Raw genomic sequence first — 10000 nt, 5'->3', positions numbered from 1 at the left:
GTAGCGATACTGTACTCAACAGTTCTAGCGATGCTGTTCTCAACAGTTTTCATGTTGTAGCGATGCTGTTCTCAACAGTTTTCATGTTGTAGCGATGCTGTTCTCAACAGTTCTAGCGATGCTGTTCTCAACAGTTTTCATGTTGTAGCGATGCTGTTCTCAACAGTTCTAGCGATGCTGTTCTCAACAGTTTTCATGCTCTAGCGATGCTGTTCTCAATAGTTTCCAGTTCTGTACACAGTTTTCAGTTTGTTTTGTTTGTTTGTTGTTGGGGTTTTTGTTTTCAAAGAAGCATCAAAACATGCGGACTGATCCAGATACGATACACCACATCCGCTTGTGGGGAGAAAAAGAGATGCAGAGGGGATGCCAGACTTACCTACCTACCTATGCAATTATTCCAGCGCTGGTCAGGATTTCAAAGGCTTTTGATCAAAACATTCAATGCCAATAAATACGAATTCACAAAATAAACAAATGATACGTAAATACACTAATAATATCAGTATCAGTATCAGTAGCTCAAGGAGTCGTCACTGCGTTCGTTCAAATCCATATACACTACACCACATCTGCCAAGCAGATGCCTGACCAGCAGCGTAACCTAACGCGCTTAGTCAGGCCTTGAGAAAGAAAAAAAAATGGGTGGGTGGCTGGTGGAGAGGGGGTCGGGGGGGGGGGGGGGATTGTCGGTCTTGACTGGCCACAAATGATCCCTGTGGTCATTCGAGGATAACCCAGAATAGCCCTGGGGTAAAATTCCAACAGTGGAGTAGATGGAGGCTGTTACACCGATGATATCAACTATAGAATGCGACGTTTCTCTTATTAATTTTCTCCTACGAAGTTTCTTTCAGACTGAAATTTGGCATGTTTTCGTCGCGTGAAACAAATGACATCAGACTTTAAAAAAACAAAACAAAACAAAACAAAAAACCCCTGTCATTTCTACCACAGGCTGCTGTGGATATTTGATGAAATCGTTGTCACAGCCACTCGTTGTCTTGTGTCACATGAAAAGTGTGGTGAAATGGAGATGTCCCTCTGCTAAAACTCCCTGCGGCAATTTCAATTCGCATTTGGACATCATTCTCGCCGCAGGGGCCTGCATTTTTTCTTCTTCTTTTTTTTCTTTCTTTTTTTTTTTCGGGGGCAAGGCATGATGCTCGATGGAGACGATTTCAGAGTCGTTTCTCTTGACAGGAACCGGAAGTTGATGCGTCCATTCCGCATTCGGTCATTGCGTCCGTTTATTTATTTATAGTCTGTTCATCTAAGATGATGATATTAGACTGAAAATAAGTTATATTATTATTATTATTTGGATTATTATCATTTCTATCATAATGATGATTGTTATTATTAATTAGAAATCGACATTTCTGTATATTCGAATGAAAAGGGTGGAGGGGAGGGGGGGGGCAAGGGGGAGGGGACTAAGAAAGGAAGAGAGAGAGACAGAGAGACACAGAGAGAGAGAGAACAGAATGCGGAAAAGATAGAGTACAAAATGTGAAGTGGAGAGGGTGTGTATCAGTGATGGGGGAAAAAACACAATATTGGAAGGGTGTGTGTGAGAGGCGGGACGGGGGAAGCGGGATTAGGACCAAAAAAATTATCAATAATCGGTCGTTGCGTAATTCGCTGTCGGGTAATGGAAGGGTCACATAATGTGGACTGGCTAATTAGTCAGTATTTATCTGCAGCAAAAACATGGGCAATGCCATTTTGTTGCTGGTTCGTTTTCGAAGGAAATAAATGTTGTCCCTCACTGCATTTTAATGTGCAGTCTTGTTAATGGGGGTTGTTGTTATTAGTTTTGTCAACCAGAGAATGTGTAAGCTTTGTCAAATGTTCACTGATTTACACTGGTGATCGCTGGGTGTGTGTGTTGTGTGTGTGTGTGTGTGTGTGTGTGTGTGTGTGTGTGTGTGTGTGTGTGTGTGTGTGTGTGTGTTTGTGTGTGTGTGTGTGTGTGTGTTTGCGTGTGTGTGTGTGTTTGTGTGTGTGTACATGTGTGTGTGTATTTGTGAATGTACGTGTGTATGTGTGCGTGTATGTGTTGTGTGTGTATTGGTGCGCGCGCGCGCGCGCGTGTGTGTGTATGTATTTGTTGATTGAAATAGAGAGAGGGAGAATGAGTGTGAGTGAGGGAGATCGAAAGCTCAGAACTCAGAAGAAAGAATTCAAAACTTTATTTATGAAATATTGAGAGTTAGGCACTGCTTGCTCTTTATATTGGTCCTTGCCAACCTCCATCCACTACAGACAGTGCTCAAATACGTGGAGTTTGCTGAAAGAAAAACAAATCACGCACAGAATGCATGCATGTGTTTGTGTTTTGCGTGAGTATTTGTGTGAATGTACGCATGTATGTGAATGCATGTATGTATGTATGAACATGCATTTCCTCAATCTGTCATTTATTTAAGTTAAAATCAGTATGGCAATTGTGCCATGAAGACATATTTCTCACATCTCTTTTCTGATTGATATTTGAAACTATTTGTTTTAGAAAAAAAAAATCTGAAGCTTTGCGTGAAGGAAAATCATTTTGTTTTCTCTTTTAAAAAATGGCAGGCCTAGAGAACTAGAAACGTGTTTGTTTTTGTTTTGTTTTTTTTTTGTTTTTTTTTTTTGTTTGTTTTTTGTTGTTGTTGTTTGTTTGTTGTTTTTTTGTCGTGCGTGACATTTACTCGTATCAGATGAGCTGAGACGAGGGCTTACTTCGGTCTTTGTCATATCGACGTATCAGACAGTCGAGGCGCTCCACACTTCCTGGACCTTGACAAGTTTGTTGTTATCACCCCATCGTCTGTCGACAAGTCTGAGGTATCTCTCCACTGTTTGCTGAATGCTGTCAAAGTCTAACTCCTTTGTTTCTTCTGCACGTTGTTCTTTGAACTGAATTTTTGTCTGTTGATAGGGATTTTTTTGTTTTTTGTTTGCATTGTTATTGAAATATTACTTGGTTTTTTTTTTGTTTGCATTGTTATTGAAATATTACTTGGGTTTTTTTTTTGGTTTGCATTGTTATTGAAATATTACTTGTTAATGTGTTTATTGAGTGATTGAACGAATGGGCCTATTTCTAGTTTTCGACATCACTCTTTTTGTTTGTATGATATGTGTAAAAGATAAATGTACAGAATACAGAATACAGAATACTTTATTATCTCAACAAGAGAAATTCATATGTGGTGTAAAACAGAAAAAACAACACAAGAAATCCACAGTCATTCAACATATATATATATATAGATGAACCATATCAAGATGTGAACCCAGGGCAAACCATCATTACAATCAATAATCACAGTAGACAACAACAACAGAAACCATTAAAAAGTAATTTAGAGTAAATCATACATATACTATCACAGCCATACACACATGCAGTAATAATCACAGTTAAATGATAGACATAACAGTATACTAAAAGTTGACATAGACAAATAATAGCAGTGTGCAATTTATAGCACTTTGAGTATGCAGTGTGTGTCAATTCCCCCACCCCACCCTCCAAGGCCGGGGATGGGAGGGGGTGGGTGGGCGGGGGGTGGTGGGGGGCGGGCACATGGAATAAACATCTTGCCTTGAGTTGCCGCCAGTTTTTCCTGGCAGTTCACTATTTCTCCGACATGCAGGTGTCCAGTTCACAGCTTGGTATGCAGTTTGTTGGCAGAGAAGCCTCAGCACATATCCTGGTCATCGTAGACACCGTTTGCAGATGGTGTTTGACACGCCGGTGAGATCTCTTTCTCTGACTTCTTTACTTGAAATGAATGCCAAGGTTCTTGCGCAGGCATTTATCAACAGCTGTGAACATTTCAAAATATGTTTCATGAAGAAAACCACCTGCTGCTTTGTATCTCATCAGGTGTCTTTTCCAACACAAGCTGTTCGAGTTTCTTACAGCAGTTTCAAATCACACCTGAGCATCTCGATACTCTGCTCTGCGAAATGAAAAGTCAAGGTTTGTGAAGCACACCGCATAGCTATGTCAACTGGACGCGATTTATCCTGGTATGTAGTAAATTATTTGGTGTTTGCTCAGTTTCGTATTTCTTCATCAGGTAACATTAGAGTTTGTCAAGGTGGCAGAATGGTTAAGACGCTCAGCTGCCAATACAGAGAGTCCGTGAGGGTGTGGGTTCGAATCCCGCTCTCGCCCTTTCTCCTAAGTTTGACTGGAAAATCAAACTGAGCGTCTAGTCTTTCGGATGAGACGATAAACCGAGGTCCCGTGTGCAGCACGCACTTGGCGCACTGAAAAAGAACCCATGGCAACGAGAGTGTTGTCCTCTGGCGAAATTACGTAAAATGAAATCCACCTTCATAGGTACACAAATATGTAAGCATGCACTCAAGGCCTGACTAAGCGCGTTGGGTTATGCTGCTGGTCAGGCATCTGCTCAACAGATGTGGTGTAGCGTGTATGGATTTGTCCGAACGCAGTGACGCCTCCTTGAGAAAGTGAAGTGAAACTGAAACTTGTCACATTCTCTGGATGTTCAAGGATTTAACCCGGTGGTCGAAACATATTTAATTCCTTTTTATGCATTGTCTCTCCAGTTCAACAGAACAACTGTATAGATAGATAGATAGATAGATAGATAGATAGATAGATAGATGCATAGATAGAGAGACAACAAACTGATAACATTAATCAAAGACAGAACAAATTTCATTGATAGTGATTATCATACAGGAATGGAATGAAGTAGGCAGCGTTGGTTAGCGTCAGTAATCATTGCCATTATTTCGTCACAAACACCAAACCCCATAATGTCCATCCAAACAAGTCCACTTCTGCTATAGTCTGCAGCAAACAGACAAGAGAAAATAGTATGGTGATATCGTGGTCTGGTGCATGCAGTGCCCGACCAGGAAGCACGGATCGCAGGTTCAAATCTCGAAAGGACAAGGATTCCCGTTTGTCCCATTTTTCATTCGTACATGGTTTTAACAGACGGGGAGAAACAATAATAAGATAAAAACAACCTCCCACGGTTGTGATTGTGTACAGATATCAGGGACCATGGAAGAGAAACAAGTAAGCGACTAGATCAGCATTCCTATTGTTTTGGTGTCGGGTTTAGCTCTTGGATTGTGCTCGAACACAGGGAAACGAGGGATATTCCTTTTCGTGTAAAATAAGAAGAGTGGGGGAAAAAAAGAAGTGTGATAACAGAAAACAAAAGTAGTGCTTCCGTGGAGGGATGAAAGGCTCGATATAACAAAGTTTTGTGTTTCATGTGGTACGAATGATAGATGATATAGGCCTACGTCTTTCTAAACACACACACGCGCGCGCGCGCGCGCTTCATGTTTTCTGATGGCCGTTTTTGTTTCACGGTGTAATGGTATCAAATTATTGTTTACAGTGGGTCTTGTTTTTATGTATATATCCTGTGTTTCTTTCTTTCTTTATTCATTCACTCTTTCTTTCATTGTAATTTGTTTTATTCAGTTCAAGGAAAGGATATGGTAAGCCATCACATTCACTGGCGTGCATATTATATATATATATATATATATATATATATATATATACACTGCAGTGACAACACACTGTTTCCAATAATACCTAAAAACAGCAGACACGCCAAACAGCTCAATCGGTTCCACCTGAGCTGTCTCCACAGACTCCTCCACATCAGGTGGCAAGACAAAGTCCCCGGCACAGAAGTCCTCGAACGAGCAGGCCTCTGCAGCGTCTACACCCTCCTGCAGAAAGACAAAGCCAGTTGGGCTGGACATATGGTCAGAATACCAGACAGTCGATTGCCTAAGCAGCTACTGTTGGGAGAACTGTGTCAAGGCAAGCCTCAAAGCATCCTTCAAAGACCTGGGCGTCGACATCAACACGTAGGACACACGTGTTCTGGGCCGTCCAGCTTGACACAGCAAGATCACCACAAGAGCCCGTGAAGCTGAAGCCAGGCGCATCACCGAGACGTAAAGAAAGCGTGCTGAGCACAAGGCCCGAGCAGTACCCACTGCCACTATAGCACCCAGTCACTTGTGTCCCACATGTGGGCCAGCCTTCAGGGCCGGGACTGGCCTCATCAGTCACCTCCGGACCCACAGCCACCGATCTTGCATCTGATTTTTGCAGCCACAGTCATCTTCGAATCCAAAGTGTGTGTGTGTGTGTGTGTGTGTGTGTGTGTGTGTGTGTGTGTGTGTGTGTGTGTGTGTGTGTGTGTGTGTGTGTGTGTCCGTTAGAGAGAAAAACAAAACCAGGATTATCAATACCGGAAATGAAAAGAGAGAGAAAGCTGTTTATCACCTTTTGATGGGTTTTTCAGCACTTTGTTTTTAGCATGTTGCCATAAATGTGACCACCCTTTCACTTCTCACCCATGATTGAAAAGTTCAGACACATCCCAAGCTTTTAAGTCATTAACCCAACCCCGGTCCTTCAATTTCCTACTTCAACATTTGGCCGGTCTGCAGACATACTGTGTGGTGAACGGTTGTGACTAATTAAGATGCAACAAAACAAAAAAACGGGTGACGCAGTATTTTCTATGATAACACCACAGTGCTTTCAACCAGTTTGCAGCTCATGTACTACGTCCCTGTGGGTGACGGGCGCAATAGCCAAGTGGTTAAAGCGTTGGTCTGTCAATCTGAGGGTCCCGGGTTCGAATCACGGTGACGGCGCCTGGTGGGTGGAGGGTGGAGATTTTTACGATCTCCCAGGTCAACATATGTGCCTGAACCCCCTTCGTGTGTATATGCAAGCAGAAGATCAAATACGCATGTTAAAGATCCCGTAATCCATGTCAGCGTTCGGTGGGTTATGGAAACAAGAACATACCCAGCATGCACACCCCCGAAAACGGAGTATGGCTGCCTACATGGGGGGGGGGGGGGGGGGTAAAAACGGTCATACACGTAAAAGCCCACTCGTGTACATACGAGTGAACGTGGGAGTTGCAGCCCACGAACGCAGAAGAAGAAGAAGTCCCTGTGGGTAAATAACCTTCCAGGACTAACAGGCTTAAGCGCCGGTAGTGATTACATTACAGGTCATATGTCCCATGGCCTTTTGCGGCCATCGGGGCAGTGAATTCATACCCACTGTGTCTAGGGCTCTGCATAGAAAGGCGGGGCCCAGTTCTCCCCTTCCGCCATTTTTTTGTTTTTTTTTTTTTTTTTTTTTTTTTGTATTTCCTTTTATCACAACAGATTTCTCTGTGTGAAAATCGGGCTGCTCTCCCCAGGGAGAGCGCGTCGCTATACTACAGCACCACCCCCTCTTTTTTTTGTGTGTGTATTTTTTCCTGCGTGCGGTTTTATTTGTTTTGTCCTATCGAAGTGGATTTTTCTACAGAATTTTGTTGCCGTGGGTTCTTTTACGTGCGCTAAGTGCATGCTGCATACAGGACTTCGGTTTCTCGTCTTATCCGAATGACTAGCGTCCAGACCGCCACTCAAGGTCTAGTGGAGGAGGAGAAAATATAGGCGGCTGAGCCGTGATTCGAACCAGCGCGCTCAGATTCTCTCGCTTCCTAGGCGGACGCGTTACCTATAGGCCATCACTCCACAAAAAGTCGGGTATACATTCACACCTGGGTGGAGTGAGGGAAGTGGGTGTAGAGGGCCTTTCTCAAGAACACAACACGGTGATGACGGAACGTGTTGATGTGTCCTTGGAAGAGGCACTTTTAGTGGTTACCTAGCTTGCCACAAATACCAGAAAAAATATATTTACAACCTTCTTCTTCTTCTGCGTTCACTCGTATGCACACGGGTGGGCTTTTACGTGTTTGACCGTTTTTACCCCGCCATGTAGGCAGCCATACTCCTGAAGGGGGTTCAGGCACTAGCAGGTCTGCACATATGTTGACCTGGGAGCTCATAAAAATCTCCACCCTTTACCCACCAGGCGCCGTAACCGTGATTCGAACCCGGGACCCTCAGATTGACAGTCCAACGCTTTAACCACTCGGGTATTGCGCCCGTCAATACAACAATATTTACAACCAAAAAACAGAGCTGATTCTAATCCTGTCATCACGACACCTGTAATAAATATTTCATAAGGTATCGAAGAAAACCATTCATCAACCTTGCCTGAGGGTGGGGGGTGGGGTGGGGTGGTGGTGGCTGGAGGGGGGCGTGGGGGGGGAGCACTTTGTGTGAAAATTCGAACTGTCCCCAGTGGTAAACTCTCCCTGCAGCTATTTCCATTTACGCACATAAGCATCTCAATCGTCGTGCTTGTTTGTATGGTGTTGAATGTCAACGATCGATTCTTTCTTTCTTTCTTTCTTTCCGTTACAAGACGACTTGCCGATGACTCTGTCGTGGTTCATGCATGCTGGGTATTTTCGTGTCTCCATAACCCACCGAACACTGATATGGTTTACAGGATCTTTTACGTGCGTATATTGATCTTCTGCGTGCGTATACACACGAAGGGGGTTCAGGCACTAGCAGGTCTGCACATATGTTGACCTGGGAGATCGGAAAAAATCTCCACCCTTTACCCACCAGGCGCCGTTACCGTGATTCGAACCCGGGACCCTCAGATTGAAAGTCCAACGCTTAAACCACTCGGCTATTGCGCCCGTCATTTCAAAAACTTGCAGGAATGGAAGCTGATGCCATAGGTTTTTTTTGTTTGTTTTTGTTTTCAGTTCCTAGCGACGATGGAAGGGATAAGAGTTGGTGGTCGCTAAATGAATGTCAAGACAATATTTACTGACGGCAGCGAACGATAGGGTTGAATATCATCATGATACAATCTGATCAATCTTCAGTGATAAGTGATGCTGTTCCGTTCCTCTAACCGTCTGCTACCTGACCCAGGAAGTTGTGCAGCCAACAGGGAGAGGTGGTGGTATAAGAATAGGAAGAACTCAGTGCTGGAGGGAGAAGAAGAAGAAGGTGTGTGTGTGTGTGTGTGTGTGTGTGTGTGTGTGTGTGTGTGTGTGTGTGTGTGTGTGTGTTGTTGTTGTTGTTGTTGTTGCTGCTGTTGTTGTTGTTGCTGCTGTTGTTGCTTGTGTTGTTTCTTTGTTTTGTGTGTGTGTGTGTGTGTGTGTGCGTGTGTGTGTGTGTGTGTGTGTGTGTTGTGGATTTTAGTTGTATTTATTCTTTCAGTTTTTGTTTCATTGTTTGTTGTTGTTCTTGTTTTCAACACGCTTCACGCTATTGCCATTATACATCAGACAATGTGGGTCAGGTCCATCTGGTCTCTAAGTATGTCAGCTCACTGTTGTTTTATTCTCTGATGATCATGGGGTATATGTCCTTCTTGACAGTCAGCTTTAATTAAGGATAGGGGACAGGGAGGTGGTCTCTGTGGCATTGTCATGGCCAGAGTAGGTCAGTTATTATCCTGTCGCAATTGGCAAGAAGAGCAGTTACGAAATTTTAACTCTCTCCATACGAACGGCGAAAGAGACGACGTTAACAGCGTTTGACCCCAATTACCATCATCAAAATATTACAAGCGGAACGCTCTTATACTGAAGAGGTGAATGTTGACAAAGAATACCACAGTTCTGACGACGGAAGCTAAAGGTTGGGTCTTTCAGACACCCACTAGACATCCGAGGGGTCTGTGTAGAGGAGAAGAGAGGACTGGCCGTACTGAGTGAGTTAATGTGGAAAACAATGCACTCGAAAATGAATCTGTTCTTTTGTTTCTTTTTTGTTTGGGTGGATCAGCTTCAGTTTCAAGGAGTTGTCCAAGCGTGCGGACCAGTCAACATACCCTACACTAGCTTTTTAAACAAAACACAACGCAGATGGAAGGATAAAAGAATTTCCAGCACAGGGTTTGTGTAGAAGGTATCATTTTGTTTTTTTCTGCACGTAGATGTAGAACTTCATGTTCAATGTTTGGTCTTACACTTGATTCCTGTTGTCTTCGTGATACCCAGCAAAACCACGGCCATTGATTAGCCCAAAGCAGCATGTCTTCTTCAAATTCATCGACATGTCTATGTGAAATTAACAATGTAAACTTGAAGTAGCTACA

This window comes from Babylonia areolata, chromosome 21 (assembly GCF_041734735.1).
Source record: "Babylonia areolata isolate BAREFJ2019XMU chromosome 21, ASM4173473v1, whole genome shotgun sequence".
In the NCBI taxonomy this organism is placed as follows: Eukaryota; Metazoa; Mollusca; class Gastropoda; order Neogastropoda; family Buccinidae; genus Babylonia; species Babylonia areolata.
Note: the sequence above shows the minus strand (reverse complement) of the source record.